Raw genomic sequence first — 22,539 nt, forward strand, 5'->3', positions numbered from 1 at the left:
TATAAATTGAGATGCAAGCTACCCTACCTTTCAAGTTGGATCAAATTGCACACGGGGTGCAAATCAAATTTAAAATCGGTTCAGTAGTTTAGGAGTCCATAACGGACGAACAACGTGACACCTAATTTTTATATATAAAAACAGAAAAATATTGTATAATAAATAGAAGGTAGTAAAATCTGATTACTCAATTAAAAAAATAACTGGGATATATATTTTCTAAAATTAGATAAATAATAACTAGATTGTCTAGTGGTTGAACCCCACCTTGGCTTATTAATAATAATTAATTTAATAAAGTTGTATCCGGGCTTGTGTAACGAAGTAAATAATAAATTCTCATAAGTGTTGAAGTCACCCTGATAGAAGATTCAATAAAGTTTTTCAGGATTCTATTTCAGTAGAGTTTTCCAAGTTGCTATTCCTAACTCCCGGCATATGTTATATTCTACACGTTAACCGTTCGTTTAAAGAATCCAAGTTTTGTAATGAGAAGACACTGAATAAAACAAGATACATGAATGCTAACAGACTAAAACTGATTTGAAAACAAAAAGATTTATTAATCACAGATTTTGTTATTAAAATCTCATTATTATATATTATTGTACTTACGCATGCGTTTGTTTGCATTTCTTGGAAGTGTATTCAATTGTTTGTTTTAATAGTGCTGTCAAAAAAAAAAAATTTAAATACCCTAAAAACATTTATTTAAAATAAAAATTTGTAAATGAAATTGATGAAAATTAAATGGTGTCAGTTAAAATTAAACACAGTGTAGTGTAAGTGTTGTCAGATTTATATTATAAATATATATATTGGATGATGTCCGTTACATTTTCTATGTACTTTTTATACCATGTATATATGAAATATACATAGTATTATAAGTTTAGTCCCAAGTTTGTAACGCCTAAAAATATTGATGCTACAAAAAAAAAATTGGTATAGGTGTTCATAAAATCACCTAATTAATCCATTTCCGGTTGTCCGTCCGTCCGTCCGGCCGTCCGTCCGGCCGTCCGTCCGTCCGTCTGTGGTCACGATTACTCAAAAACGAAAAGAGATATCAAGCTGAAATTTTTACAGCGTGTTTAGGACGTAAAAAGTGAGGTCAAGTTCGTAAATGAGCAACATGGGTCAATTGGGTCATGGGTCCGTAGTACCCATCTTGTAAACCGTTAGAGATAGAATAAAAGTTTAAATGTAAAAAATGTTCCTTACCAAAAAATAAACAACTTTTGTTTGAAACATTTTTTTGTTAACATCACTGTTTACCCACGAGGGCATTTATTAGGTACAAATTTTATAGTATGTATAAATATCAAAGTGAGTATCTTTTGTTATTTACGTGACGTCAAAAAAACAAACGAGTGCGCATCAACACTTGCGCATTATATGAGAATATCAGTTAAATATGTCAGATATGTAGGTATGTATGTGAAATGTGACAGAGTTATCAACACTGCCTATACATGGTATTTCAACAATTAACTCAGTCAATTGTTTGTTTTCACTTGTTAACTGTTGTATTTAATGTTGTTAAGCTATCAACACCATAAACTTATATATCTTTCATTTCTAGTACTTGGTAAATGTATATTAAAATGTCTTTGTATAAAATATATTTAAATTACACACTTTTCATTTATATACACATACGTAGCTAAGGAGTTTTTGTATCAATTTGTACCTTTTACATTCTTATAACTCAAACTAGCAGACTCGACAGATGTTGTCCTGTGGAAACGTAACTCCAATTCATTAATACCTATACTATGTTAGCCTGCCTGCTAAGCCCGTTTAGCCAACACGCTAGCCCATCCCCCAGGTACTCAAACCTCATCCCGCCTAACATATCCCGCCTCTAAACCCCATCTAAACCAAAATTTAACTCTTATTTATTGCCTTCTATCCATCATTTCATATCCATATTTTCTATCATTTTTACAATAGAATGTATGCAAGCATCTCCCCATATCCTTCTATAAATATCCTTCAAATTTTTTTTAACTCCCATCAAAATTTAGTACTTTTTACCGTTTTGTTCGAGTTTTCTACAGAGAATAAGTAATAACATCAATATAAACTGAAAATACGTACATCGTACGAAGTAGGTAAAATATTTGCTGACGAATGTTCTCCAGGCTTTGTTCTGTCTGTGACCAATTCTTTCTCGAAATTAAATAGTGCATTATCAAAAAACGAAAAAGAGAAACGTAGCCGAATGAAGATGGTTTGAATGAAAATGATTAGTTAATTTAACGAATAAGCCAACTGTGTAGGTGTCAGTCTGGCAATTTTTAAATCACGGAGGTGATAATTGAAAAAAAGTATAACTGAACATTCACCTTTTATTCCTTTGTGGTCGCTCTACTTGAAAGTTTGAAGGCTGATTTGGGTTTGAATGGTTTGATCATTAACAACATTAAATTAACAACTGTGGCATTATTTATAGCCGAAAGCTATCATAAATATCTTTACAAAAATTAAGCTTTAGAAAACTGTTGTCTTGATATTTTAACAGGTGTTATCTAAATTACACAAATAGGCAATGTAAATTGGCACCGGAAAATAATGAACCTAGCTAAAACCTGACGATTTCAAAGCGAAGATATGAAATATTTAAGTAAGTTAGGAATTCAGAAGAGTACAATAGCCCTCGAACGCCCAAATGATGGTGGATAGTGCTTCTAAACCTACTAAAATTTTCTTCCTATAAGAAGCTTTTTCATTTTTTTTTTAATATACCAGTTGTTTTTGACCTTTTGTATTATGGCAACATCTTTTGTACACGCATATCGTATAGTATTTTAAGTTTATTATGATCAGATATGTTGACTCGTGTGAAGAGTTAATTTGAAAATCTAACTTTGCAAGATTTGAGTGAACTTAGCCAAGATATATGAATGTGCAAACCTAGTTAACATGTTTCTATCAATTTTAAGTCACTATAGAAGTTCCTCGAAAGTTAAAACATTCCTCCCAACTCTTTGACTAAATTAATGTTTAAAAGAAGCAATGGTGTTGGTATTATACAAAAATAAACGCTTACAGTTTATTTCAGCAACACTTATAATGTTGGTGTCTCATCCCATCTCTATTTAATTTTATGTGTTATTTTAAAATTGTATAAATCTTTCTAGACATGATAAAATTTCATGTTCATATACAAAACAATTTTAAAGCGATATATTGAAAGATTTAATGTATTTAACAGGTGCCAATCGTTGAGACATCTAGAAATGATCAAAAGAAACTCATTTAATTAAGTAGTTACAAAGATATTATATTGACAGATTTATTACAAATTAAAATATGAAGAAAAAAAAAACTGACAAAAAAAGAGTAACAAAGATAGTAGATTAATATATATGTGTATGTGTGTGCGTGTTTTTTGTTTTAATTATAATTAATCTTTTTTTTTATATACCTAGTTTGAATACAAGAGTTTATTCAGTCTGGAACCAGAAGAATCTCTCTGGCTGTAACATGCATTAGTTAGGTTATAATTGAAACTTACTTTGTAAGTAATATTAAGTGAAGAGTCAGCAATTTGGGATATTATTATACTATGTATATTATAGCATGTATATATGAAATATACATAGTATATCAAGTTTAGTCCCAAGTTTGTAACGCTTAAAAATTTTGATGGTACGAAAAAAATTTTGGTATAGTTGTACATAAAATCACCTAACTAGTCGATTTCCGGTTGTCTGTCCTCTGTCTGTCATCACGATTACTCAAAAACGAAAAGAGGTATCAATTGGGTCACATAGGTCAATTGGGTCTTGTAAACCGTTAGAGATAGAACAGAAGTTTAAATATAAAAAGTGTTCCTTATGAAAAAGTAAACAACTTTTGTTTGAAACATTTTTTACTACTGTTTAGCCGTGAGAGCGCAAATTAGGCGCAAATTGTATAGTATGTATTTTATGGGAATATCAGTTATATATGTGTGACATGTATGTATGTGACAAAATAATCAACACTGTCTATACATGGTATTTAAACAATTAACTCAGTGAATTGTTTGTTTTCACTTGTTATAAATGAAAATTAATCAATCGGTAGAATTTTTAGGATAATAATGATTTTTTTGAATTTTTTCTATTTATCAGATTGTCTGATTCTGATTGATTTCTGATTAATCAGATTGTGTGAATCTGTACGACGTGATGATTCTTATTTCTGTTTGTTCTTATGCAAGATCAATGAGATCCATGGTTACCATCTCGCACATGTTACTTTGATTACGCTAACAACAAATTACCCTCTGAACGTATATTTCAAGATATCAATCAAGTTGTATGTAATCATTTCCTCTCCACTTTTTAGAATTCATATGTAAGAGAAACTTCTTACATTTTTGGTTCCGACACCGGGAATCGAATCCGAGCTTCCTGCTTGAAAGCAACACAAATATTTTCTATTGCAGGATGAGTGAGGGGGCGATGTAATGTAACGACCTGGTGATTCTTATTACTCATTGATCTTGTATAAGATAAAAAAGAAATAAGAATCGCCAGGTAGTTACAAACCCTTTAGAGTAATATTACAAATTATCATTGATACTCGTTTTCTTATTATTATTATTATTATTATTATTGCTTTATACAACGTCGGGTAGAGGACAAGGAAAAGCATTTGTTACTGCTTTTGGTGATTGAATATATTGCTCTATTTACTAAGCCATGTCCGACACACATAGCGTTACGGGATAACGGGTTGCGATATTATTTATTCAATGGTAGAGTTATTTCTTGGACAATGAAATAACTTATAAAACAAAGGAAGTAGAACTGTTCTTGAAAGACAAAGTTATCAAAATAACTACACTCAAGTGTATTTCTAGAGCCGTCAGAAAAATAAGTCAAAGTCCAAACAATCAGTAGCAAGTTTGTCTAACATTTTTTCATTGAAATTTTATTTTCATAAATTTGTAAAATCATGACAAATCTCTCCAGGGCGTTCAAATTTCATCTTGATCAACCCATAACGCAGATATAGGTTTTCCATGGCTCTAAAAACATTTATATAGCTTGTATCACGATTGAGAACTTTGCCTTTCAAGAATTCTTCTTGTAAGAGATTATTTTTGAGTAGAATAATTATCATTCAACAAATAACTTTGAAAATCTATCCACCTCCCCATGCTCTTATATTTCAATGCTAGTATAAAAGTATGAACGCTTCAAAGAGGGATGTAATTTATAATATTCCATGAACAATTGATCAAAAACCTAGAAAGCTGATTCTTATGGCAGAGTGTCGTTTTATGTCTCTCATTTATCAATTCGATTGATAAATGCGACCCCTCGCAGCTCATTTATTAATTTTTTTAAACTTTCTGAGGGAAATATTGGAAGAAATTTATGGAATATATTTCTTAAACCAAATAAGATTTGAGCCTAGTTGTAGTGCCGAAGAGTAAAATTCATGCCAGCGATATATGTACATACATACTTCAATGGAAAAAACAATCTGGCTTTTTTATAAAAATCGTAACCTTCCAAAGATTTTACAATTAATTTTCATCAAATGATAAATGAAAAATAATATATTGATTATTGAAAGTAATTTTAATTAGCTGGATTTATGACAAACAACAGTTTTCCAACTGAGAACATCATAAATCACTCCTGTAAGGTCTCTGCTATATTATTTGCACACATTATTTTGTTTCACAGTGTTGCATTAAAATGAATAATTGCCCGAAACAAATGATATACAGACAAACAGGCAGGGGTACAAAAGTAGAATCTCAATTATTCTTTTTTTATTTTAAAATATTTTTATGTCGGTTTTTGCTGCTGTTGTTTTTATTATTATTATTTTTTTTTTTTTTTGAGTAAAAATGCAAACAATAATTTCTTGGTTTATTGTTCATTTTGACATTGCAATATTTATTTGAATGAAAAGATATAATAAATCTTAAATTAAATAACGTATACATACAAAAACCCATTTTTCGTTAATAAAAGATGCCTAAATCATGTGTGTGATATCGTATACGTACACAATACAGTTGGGTTTATTTTCAATGTCCACATGAAATTTGGTTTTAAAGTAGACCACCTAGCCTGGGCCACATCTAACTTTCTATTTGACATAATATTTAAAAAACCCATACTGCAAAAAGTAAAATTAAGTTTGTCACCATATTATAATTACTCATCTTACATCTGCCCAGTGAGACACCTCACCAGTCAAGCTCCCAGCTGAGCCGAAGGTCTATTTATAAGTAAGGTATAAGTTATGCCATAAGGAACAAAAATTACAGTTCTTTACTTTTAATATTGTACTACTTTCAATCTTTTTTCAATGGTAATGGTATTTGAAATTAACTGTACGAATCTCTCATAAAATGTAAAAAAAGAATTACTTATACCTTGGTTAAAGGTTTGTTTCTAGCAGTACTTTACACACATCAAAGCTTCAAGAACATCCATAATACAGCAGAGTCCACCCACAACATTATTTTTTTAAACTTTACATGTTAAACTGTACTACATGCGTTAAGTTTATTATGTGATTTGAAGAAAGGAGATTTGATGTAGCCTGGGAATTGGTAGGTAATTAATTTTTGATCGACTTTTTGATAGAAGATACGTCAATAAGTTCGCCGTAATTGAAGATATTCACAGTTATTAACGAAAATTGACAGAAAAGCTTTATGAGGCATGAGTGGTTACATCGTTCTTTACCATTAATAATTGTTAAAATATTTAACTCCCACTGAATTATACTTGACAAACAGCCACTGCCGAAATTAGAATTCGTAATGTTTCATTTTCAAGCCCAAACAGTAGTACATGCACCTTAACGTTCTCGATCACTGGGTGGGTTAGAAAAAAGTAGTTATGGCAAAGATGCCGACTGTTTAAACAAAATATTCTCACAACTTATTCTTATAATCCGTGGCGTGATTTAGAAAGATTTAGCGAATAAACAGACAAACGAGGATAGCAACTGTCTTTTATTCTTTTATACTATACTAATTGTTCAGTTTACATCTAGGCATAGATCTACCACGGGTTTGACAGAGTACATGCGTTAAGCAATGCATCTAAGTAAGAGGTATTTTAGATGTTATACGAAATTGCAAAAGTATGTCTTACAACTCCAAGCGTCTTACAACTACTCAATGCGTATCGAACTTTCCACACCATGTCTGTAACACCTCTTTCTTGGGTGCATTTGCTTAACGCATGTTTTCTGTCATACTCTTGGTAGGCCTATGCTTAGATGTAAACTGAACTAGATATATAAGTAATGTATAGACAATAAGAACAATCAACTTATCGGAGGGTATTTGAAAATAATTTACTAGCAAAAAGTGCTGGTTCAATTTAGGTCCAGTTAAGCCTTATTTATTAAGAGTAGGTAGACATCGAAATTGGTAATTCGGCTATTACTACTTAAACCGAATTACAAAGTATTTTTGAGTGATGTTGACACTTTCTTAAAATTTAATTTTCTTAAATTATGTAATAGATAGATGTGGCAGACATGTTTATCACAATTGACATTGACGTCTAAATCCTAACCTCGGTGGTTAAGCTGGCTAAACGATAACAATGAGTGCCGTTAAAGAGCTATGGAAATGCACTACTGGTGTTAAACATAAACCAGAAGCTTACCTATAACAAAATTTGGAGACATATTGTACAAAATTTCACATACCTATAATCACGAAAACCAGTAAAGTTAACAAATGGGTCTTAATGACAAATGTGGTGTGTCGAATGAAACGTTATACCAACGTGCAAAACATAAATATGTCACAGTGACTGGAAGTAAATAAAGATGGATAGTGATTTGGTATGATATAAACAAAGATAACAATAACAAGAAAATATATTACATAAATATCGTTTATCTTTGTCATGTACACATAAATATAAATGTATATCTTATTCACTTGAATGATAAATATAAAGTTTAAGGTATCACATTATGGTTTATATGACATCACATAGTACATACACATATACCAGACAGACAGATAGACAGACCTACAGGATTTAGTTCACTAATGGGGCAAGAAATCAATTTCATTTGTAACAAAGGATCAGTGTCCTCTTCTCTGTCAGTGACTGTTGTATAGGACAAACATAGTACATAAAAGAAGTGCTGTGTACTATGATACGTCATGACAACAGCTCATATTTCATTTTAATATATATTCTACCTAAATAAAATTTATAAAACGTTTTATGTAGCTAACAATTATTTAGAAGATGCATTTCCATCAAATATCATTTACACTCAATGATCGAGTTAAATCAAGTTGAGTTAAGATCCCTATACCGAGTATTTTTATATATAAATAGTACATTAAAGCAAAGTTTTCAACAATTCTGAAATTTATGTTTCAAGATATCTATACATAATTATATAAACCCCTATTTTTTCAGGTAATCGAAAGGTTTTGTATGAAAGAAAAAATTAAGGAAGTTGAGCGGAACATTATTTAAGAAACAATATTAAATGCAAAAATGGTGGAAGCGCATATAAATAAGGAATGTCATTACATCTTTCCATATGCTATGTATTTATTTGCGCTTCCACCATATTTAGCTAGAATCGTGATCAGGTTTTTGAATAGTATTGAGGTATTATTTATTATTATTCAGTTATTGTGAATAGGTATTTATTATTTTCGCCGAATAGCAAGTCTTTCAAATACCGAGTCGTAGAATTTAGTTTCATGAGAAAACGACTACACTCAAAGTTGTAAAGGGGGCAAATAAACGCCAATGTGTGTGTATGTGTCTATTTGTCTGTGGCATCTTAGCGCCTAAACGGATGATCGATATTTTTTTTTTGTTTCTTTTGAAAGTTAATTTAATGGAGAGTGTTCTTAGCTATGTTTCAAGTGCTAATTTAGTTAACAAATTTTTGATGTTTAACGTCCCACTTTGGGTCGTTCTTTGGCGAAAATCGATCAGGTTTATGAAAATGAGATAGTTAGACTTTTAAGTCTTACCGTGTGCTCAATACTCCTTTTGTCTTTATATGCGCCCACTTACTTGATTGTCCACTTGATTTGGTCTGCAAATAAATGCAAATTTATCTGCATACCATGTACATTTATTTCACATAATTTCATCTATGATATTCTTTAACACATTAGTCTATAAAAATAGCCATTGGCTTTCTTTCTTTGACTTATTTCACATAATTTTATCTATGATATTCTTTATCGCATTTTACTTCCTTTCACTCTCTTATTATTGCTGTATTCGATATTATGGATTCTGACATTTTTCACCGGTTTATTACTTTCAAGATAGATTATTAATATGCCTACCTCTTTTCTTGCTATGTGCAAAATCGTTCCTCAATCCTTTTGCCGTTCAGCGTTAATCCTTTGTCCTTGGAAACAATGATAGAAATTCCAAGTCTATAGTTTCGCTCCGCAGTTCAGACAAGATAATATATTCTTAGTTTATTCTTTTATTTTCTTTTATCAAAATTTTTTCGACTGGCAATCTTGAAAACTATAAATAGCTAGTAAGTTGTGTACACGTCCCTACACTAAAATGATTTTTATCGGTGTTAGAATTATTGCACAATGCATATGCAATAATTATGGATATTTTAACATTTTATTTTAAAGTGATTGGATTGAAAGTCATATAAAGTAAATTGATCAAATTTTCATTAAATGTATGTAACAAAATTCACAATGTTGATCGTTATACTATAATATAAAACACAGTATGTTTGTTTTCATGAACTGTTTACATAATCAAACAGCCGACATATAGACAAGCGATATGTTTACATTATCATATGTAGACAGTGAAGTGAATATTAGTTGGCATAACTAACAAAAAATGATCGATTACTTTGTGTACAAAAATGACCTACAATATTATAAAAGCGTCATTGTAAAAATGATGAATCACCTAATAACTTATCAGAAACACATTCATCAAATATCATCGTTGTAACAATATATCGGTTATTAGTATTGACTGTCAGTGTGAATAACTACATCGAATCAATTCGACATTCTTCACTTTTTTGATTTTTTTTATTTAAATTTTTATTTATTTTGTTTATTTCTGCAATTTTTAAAACTTGATTAATTATTCTCTGTATATTATAAGTATATTTTATTAAAGAACTAAACTATAATACAATTATGTGATTTAAACAAACTTTCTTATACTCATTTCAAAAAAATTTCCATTCAAAAAATGTTGAGATATAAATTTCCAAACTTCAAGAGACTTAATTAAAATTTACGTACAATTTATGACGCTCATGCGCTGAAAAAAAGATTAATATACTTGATTCAAGACTATTTATGCTTTTCTTTATGCATTCTTGAGCTTAGTTACGTTTTCTCGGTTCAAAAAATTGTTTAATAATTTAAAAAAAATCTTAAACCCATAGTTTGCTTGTATTGATTGGAGAATCTTATTTTGTAATATTATTTTAAGGCTCCAGTCAAGCATGATTTGTCTTAAGTAAATTAATTAATCAGCTGAAAAAAATTTATTTGACTGTACAAAATATTTTTTTAAATTAGTATGGTCGTTATTTTTGTTGGTAATTTTTGTTTTAATAAAGAAAAATTTTTATTACAAAATATGTACATATTTACAAAATAATCTTCATATTGTAAATAATTCACATATTTAATATAGTATCATCATAAAAATGATGATTAATGTAATTTAAGAATTTAATGAATCCCAAACGATTGCGGGACTGGAAATGGGTATTTATGTATGTAAACGTCTAAAGACCAGCGATAGCTAACCTTCGTCGAAAACTATGTGTAGTAATATCTTTTTACATAGTATTTTTCATACGGGGTTTTTCCTCGAAAATGTCAGAAAAGCTCACATAAAAAGAAACAAAATATTCACGAACTAGAAAATTGAAATATGTTCATCAAAATATGGTTACAGCTTCTATCTATATATAATGTTGATTAAGATTACGATGAGTCTCTAACGGTTATGGGTATGTAAATGTTTGGGAGTGCGAAAGCCAGAAATTTGAGTTAAATCTCAATTTTACGAAAATCAAAAAGCTTGGTATCTATTTAAATGTATTTTTCGATATGTAGTTGGTTATAACCTCATACTCCTATTTTAGGTTAAGGATTCGTAGAGTTCAAAACAAACGGAGGGGTAAAACTTTTTCGTAAGCGTATACCAGTGGTAATAACGAAATAATTTGTATGTTTTCATATCAAATTTTTACTGTAGTTAAAAACAAAACGTCACGGTATACTAATAGTTATCATTTTCATTATTTATAACGACAACATTAAGGTAGTACGAGCGCCGAGGCAAGTTTAGACATTTGATGGAAATTATTTGTACTTTATGTTCAACTTTGATGAAGAATTTTGTTATTAGTTAATGAACGAATGAAAATTACCCCAGATTTCGAAAAATTGTATTCTTACTTTTTGTCTTATATTGCCAAGCTATTATAACATAATTAACCATCAGGATTGAAAATACATATTTTTTTAATTTGTGTACCCACTACCCTGCTTATACAAAATTTATTAAGGTTTTAACTTAAGTAAATTTAAATAGTTTTTTTTTTTTAATTTCTATCGACTAGTTTTGGAGAAATCTATGAAAACATATCATTCATCTACCGTTTTTCCATAAGACCAATGTTAAATATGTCTACTTTGAAGAATTGATTTAGATTTAGTCCGACTTCACATAAAAAAATCAAGCCTTTTATCAAAAATTGCCCTGGCGCTCGTACATTTTTAATAAACTAAAAGACGGTCAACAGGCTGGTTGAAGTGAAGACAATTTTCAGTGACTAGTCATACTTCTTCGTTTATTATTTTTCTACGACCATCTCCATCTCAGTACATGTACTCAATATGTTAGTTTTTCAACATGGCCATTTTCATGCCACACTTATCTCCAATCAAAAGTGTTCGATTACATCAAAGTAAAATGAGTCACTGTAAAAACATTTTTCGACACGAATCAAACTTTCTAACTGTACAACATGTTGCCTTAAATATAAAAGTCACAATAAAAATAACCACTCAATTCACGTAATTTTTTCGAAAATGACCTTGACACAATACTTAAACCAATATAAGAGGGAGATTTGGATTTTTTGTATCAAGATTTTTTAAAGAAATATCTCGTAGTACAATGTGTTTCAAAAGTGAATAAGATTTTTTAAATATAAAATAAAATTATGGAATACCTAAGTATAATACATAATAATAAGTAAGTAAATTTATTCTTTTTATCCATATTTACACCTTCAACTGTCAAATAAATAATATTATATGATTAAAATATTTGATTTAGAGATTATAGACATGCTCGTGTAAACAATTCATGCACGCTACATGCTAGCTAGGTAGGCTATATTGTATACTAAACTAAGTACATTATATTATATAAAAATGTTATATAGCAAAAACATACAAACAAGGATGAAAAATAATATTTTACAAAATGTATAATATAATATTATATTGTGACTGATCCACATATGCACTATGTATCTCCATTTTAATAAATAGAAGATAGTATAAAGATTACATAAGTTGTCTATGATTTTGAGTATAGATATAGGATGTCCGACTCGAAATGCTCCAATGTAAAATATCCAAGGTACTCATTTTAAAGATATGAGTCTATATTGTAATGTTATGCACATAAAAAAACGTTTTTTGGAATAGCAACGAAGCTAGCACGATTGTAAGCTTTATCATTTTTCCGGACCGCCATTTGTTTACAAGTCGAAACGGAACCCCTAGTGAAACAAAACCACACATAATTATATATGAGAAAATTGCAAATTTGTTCTACTTTATATTTTATATTTTTTTAAATATTTCTATTTAAACTTAAGTACTTGCAACCGAACGCGAATGTATAAATCAATTCTGATTCAACCAAATTAAACATGAAAAGGGGAGTAAACGTTGCATTAAATCAGGTATGTTTGCTATTTTGATATGTTGTTTGCAATGTAAAGACAATGTCGAATCAAAGTTTTTGACCTCGGCAAACGACCAGATCATGCCGAAAAATAAGAAAAACCTCAAATATTTTGACCTGAATTCAGTTTTGCCGATTTTGACCTGGAAGGACTGGTTTTTCATCAAAAAGATGTATTTTTAAAGAAGGTTAAATTTGCAATAAGTAATTTGTAAAAACATTCGCGTTTGGTTGCAATAACTCAAGTTTTAATAGAGATTTTTGATTTGAATGAAATAAAAAGATTCTCAAACTATAATTATGTGGGATTTTCTTTCGCTTAAGGCTCGGTTTCGACCTATAGGTAAAGACAGCAAAAATGATAAAACTTAGCACTTACAATCGTGCTAGCTTTGTTGCTATTGCATAAAACGTATTTTTATGTGCATATCATTAAAATATAGATTCATACCTTTAAAATAATTTCAAAAATATTATTTATTGATCAATCTACGGACGTTTCAAACCAAGCGCTGTATCAAGAGGAATAAAAAAAAATAAATATTTGATTTTAATGTAGAATAAAATGGTACAACATTGGTTCGCTGAGCGAAGAGCAAATTGTAAATTCGGATTCAACGGGTCAAAATACGTCGAATTACACTCCTTGGTCGGTAGAACCTGTAAATGCATACGAAACTTACTGAGCGCCTACAGTAGAAAGTTTATATATAAAATGTAAAATTTTATATGAAGTTCAAATTTACTTCAAGCGCTAAAATTCTAGAAATATGAAACTAAAAATTTGAAAAAATTTCATAATGATAGCGAATGATGAAATGCGCAGTTAGTTTAAATTATTTGATTTCGTCGTTTTTAAGCACCTGATAAAAATAAACTTGATAAAGTTTAGATTTTCATTTATAAAGACAAGTTAGTACAAAGGCATTGTTTCGAATAAATAAGAGTTTTTCGATTCAAATATATAAGTTACAAACCAAAAATTTTCTTTCGTATGAGATGGTAGTTCAGATGTGGAAATTTATGTTGATAATGGTAAGTATATATTTTATTTTCGTGTGTTGAAGTTCAAACACTTAAAAAATTTTGATACATATGGATACATGGATACATAGCAAGGAAAACTGGAATAGCACAAAGTGTGAGGTGGTTTCTTTTTTCTTTAGTTTCTAGCACTCAAAAGATATTGCATTTTATATGACATTTTAAATACAAACTTTCACAACTTCTCTGTTATCCAACAAAAGAAAAATGGTCAAGTTTGTTTAGTATGATCAAAATAATATTCAAATTGTCAGATAGGGACCCAGCATTGGAAAATCCGTTCATAGTTGTTCAGTCCTTGTCCATGAATCAAACACATCCAATGAACTGGGTTTTTTGTTAATTCATATTGATATTTTTGTGATAGTAGAGATAACAGTCGAGAGAGTAAAGGTTTCCTCCAACTTACAGCAAGGATTGGATGGTGAAAGAAAATAAAGGGGTTGTGGCAGATTCCTTTACCATATAATAAATATACTACCTAGTAAGTTTAAATCTAATTAATACTTAGTTAGTACACGTAAAATCGTTACGGTATAATATACATAAAAGTCATCAGATCCTTGCTGGATATAATGTCATTTTTTACGAGTTAATTGAATGCCGAGAAAGTGTTTGTTTGCAAGCTTGGTTAAATCGACACCAATCTCCTTCCAAACTGGTAACAATATTTACCCTTCAATGATTTAGGCCTCTTCATACGCCCCTGAAGCGTAGGGAGGCAAAATTTGACAGCCGTCAAAATTTATAAGAATACTAAAATTTAAAAGACACTTAGACCTAAAACCTTTTTCCTCGCTTGCACTTAATGTTGAAATTGAGATAGTTTTTTTTCAACTATATGATTGATTTTTGCTATTTTTTTATCTACATCTAAACTATTTTACTAGCTATAGTGCTTTTCACTACTGCTATACATGACGCTCGCAAGAGTGGCAGCTCCTCGCAATGGTCTTTATTCCCCTTATTCAAGCAGCTTGTAGAAGACCAATGAAAACGTTGCACATTTTTGGTGGAGATAGATCGCATGTACGGACGACAAGTTTTCTATTTCCTAAGAGCAACAATTCAAAAACCATCACTGAGCCCTGTTGACATTTTTCATATGGTTATTAGTTCATGTGGAACAGATATTGTACAGAAATGTCTGACAAAAAGTATATTTATGTTAAAAAAAAAAAGAATTATAATTTATATATCATAAAATCTTATTTACTTCATTTACCTATACAACATGTATAATAAATTTATGACCAAACATACAACATATACCTAGCTATACATTTATATTTTATTTATTTACATGCAAATTTCACATAAATTTCATAACTCGAATGAATATACACATAAAGTTGGCATTTTATAATATAAAGACCTGTAAGTATTTACAATCAACAGAAATATATAGGTTTTTTTTATACTCATATGGATATACGTTTTTTTTTTTCTTCACTCTCTCTATAACGGTATCGAAATGTGCTTAGTAACTTTTTTAACAAAACGAAAAAATTTTAGCAACTTTCTTTTACTAAAGATGTCCCACAATAATGCAAATAAAAGAAAATTCTGACCAAAAAATCACTAATAACAAAATACTTTAGTTAAAAAATAGAAAACCACGCCTTCATTTCCATGAAGGATAGAAGAAAACTATTCGTAAGCCATCAGCTTTAGAAATTACATATGGTACACAAATCTTTTAGGGGTTTTCTTGCTTAAAGTGTTTCCTCTAAATCACTATACAGCGCGATTATGATTACTCTGTAACTTCTTACTTTTTATTTATAATCATTAATATTAATAATGATTTTGCGTTCAAGAATGAAAACTGAGAAATTTTTTGCTACATTTAAGGGAGAAAATAAACAATCGAACTTTCTATGTGAACTTGGACTTAATTTATTTCAAAAGCATTGTTTATACCTTATTATTATTTGTATGAATGATCTGAAATTATGCAGACCTTTTGAGGATTAATGACAATACAATACAATAATATCATACTTAATGTCGTAACGAAATTCAAAAATACGACATACGACACGAATTAGGAATCTGAATGGTGAAGGTCACGAGAAGACGTTGTATAGGATTTTCCAATAAGAAGTATCATTTTATTACATTGTATTTGTTTGCATGAAAAAATGTTTATATATATTATTATTATGTTAAAATCTTATCGGAAATCCCTATACATTTTTGGTTTGCGTAAACGATAGGTTTCTGTATCCAGTTTCAAATATAGTTTACAAAACTAAAGAAAATACAAAATAAAATTAATGATTATGTAAACTTCAATGTCAAAAAGTGTGGGGTGGTGTTAAACAGACATATCATCACAGTTTGTAATCTAACGCTTTTTAACATTGATTCATTTTACTTTATTATATAAAAATTATTTTGAACGTTTTAGTCGGTGTGTTAATAAAGCGTTTTTTAAAACTTTTCGTATTTTTCAATTCACTTTTTTTAATGATTGTGAAATTTTAAAATTTATTTATTTCTATCTCTCTGATAATAAAGTCATCCTTTATAAAAATTGTTAACAATTTTTTATATGCGAATTTAATTAATATTATTTTTAAATCATTTGCTTTATGATAAATTAAAACTCAAGGTTTGATGCACATTCATATGAATAATTATCAAAATGCAGCCAGGTGATAATTGCACACGATAAAATCCACAACAAATAAATTTTAAGTTAAAATTTATGTAAAATTATTAAACCACCTTTGTGTCATAATCAATTACCATAAATAATAATATTTATATATAGGGTGTATATTATTTAAAAATATGCAATATCAACACTCGAACTAATAAATATTTGACACCACTGAAGAATACAAAATCAACCAAAGTTTACTTTCTTTTAACAAGTTCTATATATAGGTACTCAATAACAATAAAACATACTTTCGCCCCGAAGCATTCTGTCTTTCAAATAAATCTCAGAAATATACCTCAAACAAGAACATAATCAAGATAACTGTTATAAGCATCGATTGCAGTCAAATAAAAACGCCAAAATGTGCATTAAATCCCATGTACGCCGAAACACGATAATATTTTGGCATCTTGATGAAAAAATCTGTAATCATGTAAGTTTATCTGTTCATCAAAATGCTAAGATATGCAGAAATTTATCAATATGTAGCCGCAGTTACTAAGTACACAATATACTAAGTACACAAATTGGTTTTTCAGAAATATTGTAATTGAAATATTGATAGATGTAAGTGCACTTAAATTTAAATAATAATTAAACTAAATAAAACTTTAAATTAATTTTATTAAAAATTAAACTGCTTGTATTGTGTCTGTTGTGTAAATAAAGTTTCTTTTGACGTTTCTACTTTTTGAATAACTTATAATGTATTAAATAATATTCCATAAATCGTTTTTTAACTATTTACTTGCAATAATGTAAACAATTTGTAACCAATGACATATCGATTAAACAAGGACACGGAGAAACTCACTGGCAGTCTTCTCTCTCATTCATCAAATCACAATTTTAGGCCCTAACGTTCTCTGGTTGTATAATCTCTTTGGTATACTAAGAATTGTCATAACAGATGACGTCATGATTCATGGCGAACGATTCTAAAGTGTTTTAATGTCACAATTTTTTAAGCGAGTATATTTATTGCAAAACACTTTTTAAATATAAATATTTTATTATTGGAATCATTTTTTTAGTCCCTACAATCGATTCGACGTGTTTTTGGTACATCAAAATATTTACTGGAAGTGACTATCTATTAAGATGATTCTAATTATATTGAACCTAATTGTATATAATATAACCTAACAACACAAATGAATTAATTATATTAAAAATGGTTTTGTATGTATAATATGAATGTTTGTTCATATAAAACAGTAATAAATTTAATATTATATGTAATATTTTATACAAGTTATAATACTATATACGTTTAATGTGTATATATATATATGTATATATGTATTATAATAATCTACCTTATAGTACACTGTAGTCAGAGCTCAAACCAAACCTAACCAGCAGTAGTAAATGATTTATTTTATACAACCACATAAAACCCTTAAACATTTTACTACAATAACTTATAGTAGGTACAGTGTGTAACAAACATATAAATAAATATTATAATATACATACAACAATATTATTTATATCATCAACGTATAAAATATATAATTTTTATACTACAGTGTAGTTCAAAAGTATCTCACATAGAATATTCATTTTTATAGAGATGATAGTCTTAATAAAAATATGTTCAGCTTATTAGAAAATATCAACTTGAGGTACATAGGATCAAGTCTATGGAATGTAGAGGTAAAGACGATGACGTAATATATAACATTGAGGCTAAAAAGCATACGAAACGTAATAAGTGAATTATTGACCGCTAAAAAAAGAGACCAAAAAAACGGACCGTCTTCCCTCCTTGTCTCGCAGCCTATGAAAGCACGAATATTATTATTTTGAATTATTGTATAAACACATGACTGTGTATTTCATAAAGGTAATATAAGACAGACGAAGACAGCGATACGCGTACTTTTTTTTAGGTCTCTCTCTATAACGATCAATCGTTTGAATGGTCACGTTATGGTTCTATATTATTACTTCTTTGGGTAAAAGACACAATCTCCTAGGGCTGTTTGAATCAAAAAGTGGCGCTCGTATAGCGGAGTGTGTGTATCGGAGGGTAAGTGTATGTACACTCGTATATGTATGCATGGATATGTATGAACTGTATGTATATATATATTAACTGTATTTGTATGTATACATGATCCTCTGGAACTCCAACACGATCTTGATTAATGCAATTTTAGGATCACTTTTTTAACATAGAGATTGTGTTTCTTACCTCTACATTCCATAATCGAGACACAGAATGAAATGAAATGTCTCTAGCCATGGTAGTAGTGAAATAAGTATAAACATTTTTGGACCAACCGTACCTTTAAAAGTATTCCAATTTTAAATTGCTTGAATAATTTTTTTCAATTACAATCATTTGCAAGCATTGCCTAGCGCAGTGCTCTTAAAACGGGGAGACATGGCCCCTAAGGCCCCTGAAGCTCCTGCAAGGTAGACGCGAAATATTTCAGTAAATAAAAAACAACAACCATATTTAAAAAATAAAGTAACAAAATTAAGCGTAATTTTGAATAAACGAGCATGTCTCAAAAAAAAAACTATTTAACATTTTTTGCAAAGATATGGGTTCAGTACATGAAGTTCTACTGTACCAAAACAATCGAAGAACGCTTACTTTCTCACGGACAAGGTTTTAAAATTATTATTAGAATTTAGTTCCCACTTTCCGTTAATTACGTTAAATCTTTGATTGAAATACTCAGGTGTACTTCCAATTGACCATACCCTTATATATTCAAGTTACGGGTCTGCAGAGTTTTTGGCCCTTGTGTTAATCCTGTAATGAAAATTACAGCCGTTCTACAGGTTCTTATAAGATCAAGCAAGCATCGGTGTAAGGATTTCTTGTGTTAACCTCGAGATTCCATTTAATACTACGTACTATCTAATCTATGGCATGCTTTAATGGGATTAAGTTTGATTTGAGGGTGTATTGACGCGGTTGAATTGTCATCGGGTTATTGGTTACGTAACAAAAGCTCTTTAATCGATATAATATATAAGTAAATTTTAGAGGCTCGCCAATTTTTAAACCATACGGTATAATTCTTAAAAGACTATACCATAAAATAAATTACATTTAAAGCACACTCCATAAAAACGTTCCGACTGCATACAGAACCATATAATAATATGTTTTTACAAACATTTTACGAATAAAATGAACTAACTCAACTCCTCACAACTATACAGCGAACTGGTTTGATTTTCTTTATAGTTTTATTTTATTTTTTTACTGTTTATTTATTTTTGAGGGATGGATATGTTTGTTTTTCACATTTTGTTCTCCCCACTGCTTCGATGCTTTCTTCCGTCGTATAGCTTGCCGCAACAGCTAGTTTTATGTTACGCTATGTTAGCTAAAATATTCTGTAAAAACATTATATATATATATATATATATATATATATATATATATATATATATATATATATATTTTTTTTTTTTTTTTTTTTATTTAAGGTCGTTTTTAACGTTTAAAACGTTATATTTATTGAATGATAAAATTTGATCTACAACTTTATATTTCATTCATGTACGACACGGTATTTCAAAAGTACCTATGTCACGCTTCGATTAATGGCTGATTTGATTTGCAAAACTTTACTTCTGCAGTCGGCTGAATTAATATCACATTATCTTGAAGACCGGTAGTTAAAAACAGAAATTTTGTGTCAAATTCGAAAGATATCGATTTATGATTGAGATACGTTGGAGCACCAAGCCAAACGATTTTTTATTGGACGTCCTATGAGTACAAAGTAAGGCAACATAATACAATAAAAAGTGCAAGAAGTATGAAATTTTTAAAATTACATTCGCTTTTCAATCCTTTACTAGTTTTCAATTATTAGAAATTTGTTTTAACCCATATGACAGACAGACAAAAGTAAAGGACAATTTTGGAAAAGGACAGCATGGCCAAGGATTAGACAAGTCTCTTCAGAGTAATACTTTGAATCAGGTCGCTAGGATGCCTCAAGAAAAAATATTTTACTTAAGTACTCTCGTCTTCTTTCCATTTTTTTGAAGCACATTGTCGTTCAAGATTGCAAGCACCAAGATTGTTTCGACCAAACGATCCATATACATATATCATTTTATTAAATTGTTTTAAGTTGAGGGTTCTATGAGTTTTTTATTTTACTTTGTTTTCGTCGTTTACAATGAGGTATATATCAATAAAAAATGTATTTATCAATGGTTGATTTTTGTCTTTATTGTCTAAGGGAAACAGTTCAAGAGTACCTTATGAACGTTAATAGGACACGGAGGAAAACAGTGTGGAAGTAAGAATAATCCAGTGAGAGCGGGTAACTGCTTGTATTCATAAGTTAAGTACAATGCCATAGTATAATAAAATTTATGAAATCATTTCTAAATACCAACTAGTGCTCGTTACTTTGATATAGAAAAAAAACTTTGGGGACCTCTGAGCATAACAATTGAGGAAACATGCTCTGAAATTTCCTCATAATGTTATAGATGTCATTAAGTCCTGCGTATAGGAGGTATGGGCTTTAATTTGGTAGGAGTAAAATATAGTTAATACGAAAAAACGAAATATTTTGAACTATGGTTGCCTTAACTGCGTTCAAAATTTACAAAACAATATAATTTTAAGCTTTACTTCGTATTAGTGAAGCTTAAAATGATCAGGTTTTAACAAAAGTCATCATAATCAGTTTATTAATAATCACAATGACTACTAACTATCCTGTAAATTGTATACTTTCGAATCCCATTTTCGTTCGTCTACTAATCTAAAAATGGTGAATGTAGTTGTAAAAATTTACTATAAATTATAGTGATTTCACCGTCATCAGTATGACACCCATAATTGAGAAATTTTGATATTTGAATAAAGCATATGAAACTGGTAAAAGTATAATCGCAACAAGGAAATGGGGCCTTGACTATAAAGAACTATATTTGTTCTATTCTTAAAAACTACCAATCTGCAAGTTTATAAAAAAATAATATGACAGTGTTTTTTTTTTTTTTCTAATAAGCAAATAAATTTCCGTTCAAAATTATTTAATAAAAACACAAGTGATAAATCAATACAGACAAAAAAAAGTTTTATAACATATTGTGCCACCATTAATAATGAAAATGATCCCTGAAAAATTACTAATAGTTATTCCAAGAGTCATTTATCAAATAAACAAAAAATACAATAATAATTCTTTGAAGTTATACAATACAATCATAATATCAAATTTAACAACACAGAAACCTAAGGGTATACTTTTAAAGTTGAACGATCACGTTACATTGATAAAATTTAATGTCTTACATTGAGATATTTCATGTAAGTGGTAAAGTATTGTCATACTCATGTTGTATCTAACGTCAGTGCTTACGTCATAGTCCAGTGCATTTCCAAAAATCGAAGAGGGCTGACTCAAAAGTTTGCAACTCTGACTTTGCGTATGGGCGAAATTAACCCTTTCGTCGCCATCTTGAAATAGTAAGCTAATCTTCTAACGCCACATGGGTTTTGGTTGATCATGATATTTGGTTTGTATGTCGGCCAATACTGATTATTTGCAATTTCTTAATAAAATATACTCATTTTAAAATATTTTGAAATGTTCAAGAAACCTTTTTAACCCCCGAATTAAATAAAAGGGGTGTAAAGTTCGACCGCTATGTGTGTGTGTCTGTCAGTGTGCCTGTCTGTCTGTGGCATCGTAGGCCCAGAACGGATGAACCGATTCTGATTGTTTTGGTTTTGTTTGAAAGGTTATTTAATGGAGAGTTTCTTACGAAAAACTCAAAATTGGCCTTTCAAAATCTTCCAAATCGACTCAGTTTGGAAAAGGCTTTAAGGAAAAAGGCAATTTAATGGAGACTGTTCTT

Source organism: Chrysoperla carnea, chromosome 1 (assembly GCF_905475395.1).
Source record: "Chrysoperla carnea chromosome 1, inChrCarn1.1, whole genome shotgun sequence".
In the NCBI taxonomy this organism is placed as follows: Eukaryota; Metazoa; Arthropoda; class Insecta; order Neuroptera; family Chrysopidae; genus Chrysoperla; species Chrysoperla carnea.